Source organism: Meleagris gallopavo, chromosome Z (genome assembly GCF_000146605.3).
Source record: "Meleagris gallopavo isolate NT-WF06-2002-E0010 breed Aviagen turkey brand Nicholas breeding stock chromosome Z, Turkey_5.1, whole genome shotgun sequence".
Taxonomy (NCBI): Eukaryota; Metazoa; Chordata; class Aves; order Galliformes; family Phasianidae; genus Meleagris; species Meleagris gallopavo.
In genome coordinates this window covers 257,154-258,921 of record NC_015041.2, presented here as the reverse complement: position 1 = coordinate 258,921, position 1,768 = coordinate 257,154, and the positions used below count along the sequence as shown (strand labels likewise).

Below are 1,768 nucleotides of genomic sequence, written 5' to 3'. Positions count from 1 at the left end.
CAACACAAGAAGGACATGAAACTGTTGGAGCAGGTCCAGAGGAGGGCCACAAAGATGATCAAAGGCTGGAGCACCTCCCCTGTGAGGACAGGCTGAGAGAGCTGGGGCTCTCAGCCTAAAGAGGAGAAGGCTCCAGGAGGACGGTATTGTGGCCTGCCAGGACCTGAAGGGGACTGGGGAGGGACTTTTTTAAGGGCAAGTAGTGACAAGACAAAGGGAAATGGCTCTAAGCTGTCAGAGGGAAGATGTAGCCTAGATATTAGGAAGAAATTCATAACTGTGAGGGTGGTGAGACACTGGAATGGGTTGCCCGGAGGGGTTGTGTGTGCCCCATCCCTGGAAACACTCAAAGCCAGGCTGGATGGGGCTGTGAGCAACCTGGTGTGGTGGGAGGTGTCTCTGCCTGTAGCAGGAGGTTGGAACTATGTGATATTAACGGTCCCTTCCAACCCAAACCATTCTGTCGTGATTATTCTGACTTAACTAGTACTGCATAGCACAGCCTCAGAGAGCCGTGATTTGACCAAGGCAAACTGGCAGCTGTGCGAATGGCAAATGCAAAATGTCTTGATGTGTGTGAATGGCAAAATGATGGATGTCTTTCAGTGTGATGGTTACACCTAACCAGGGGACGCAGGATAATCAGAGCCTTAGGCAATCCCAGTATGGAATTATTATGGATAAATAAGAAGCATTGGTTGTCCTTTGAGGCTGAAACTGGAGCTGTAGGAACGCACAATGAAGAAAGCCCTCTAACAGGCACTCAGGGAGTTTTAGTGCCCCTTCCAAGTATTCACTGCATTTGGCCTTGTGAAGGAAAAGTATAGTGGGATGGGCTTGGCAGAATCTGAGATTGATGAGAGACAAGGAATGTGAAATGTAGTGCCATTGAAAAAATTTATCAGATGTATTATGTAGCCCAGCCTAGAGGAAAATGGTCACTAAATATTCCTAAGGAATAAAGAAATATTAAATAAATGAGCACAAGACTTTTGCGTGCACTTTCATTCACGGATAATGCCATTTATGGCAGGGGAAATGCAGATGTGCTTGCTGATCTGATGTCTTAGTTTCAGCTGAGACTGAACTGATTTCCTCATAGTGTGCTATACATATGATGCTATGTCTTGGTTCTGGGAGAAAAACAGTGTTGACACACCAATGTTTACAGCTGCCTGCTAAGCCAAGCCGTTCTCAGCAAAGAGCCCAAGTGCTGGGGGGAAACAATAGGACAGCGGACTTAAACTAGCCAAAAGGATATTCCATATCATGTGGCATCACGTGGGAAGGAGTTTTGAAGGGGTTGGAATTCGTCTCACTCTCTTCTGCTGCTTCGGGGCTAGCTGGGTGTTGGATAGGGGGAGTTAGCTATTGTTTCTGCATCACTTGTTATATACATTCATGTAATTTATATGGTCATTACTATTATCCTTTTCTCTATCTTAGTAAATTGTTCTAGCTCAACCCATGAGTTGTACTTTGCTTTTTCCCCAAATCTCTTCCCCATACCATTGAGAAGCACAGGGGAGTGAGCAAATGACTGTGGCATTTGGCAACCCGCCGGGTTAAACCACAACATCTGCTCAAACAGGAGAAATGGAAAATAATAGCTCTCTCTTAAACGGTGGAAATGTAACATCAGTCAAGCACTTCAGTGTTTAACATGCTCTTTCTTCAGTAATGCTTTCTATTTTTGATTCTGATGCTGATGACAGTAAGGTAAATATTTGTTTTTGTCACAGTTTCTCCCTAAACCAGCACAGCTTTT

At 45.0% G+C, this 1,768-nt stretch overlaps 1 protein-coding gene across 1 annotated transcript in view; it reads right to left on the bottom strand.

The window, feature by feature from the left end:
• Positions 1-1,768, bottom strand: part of LOC104914729 (asparagine--tRNA ligase, cytoplasmic-like) — a 95,229-nt gene that overhangs the window by 56,164 nt on the left and 37,297 nt on the right. The window lies entirely within an intron of this gene.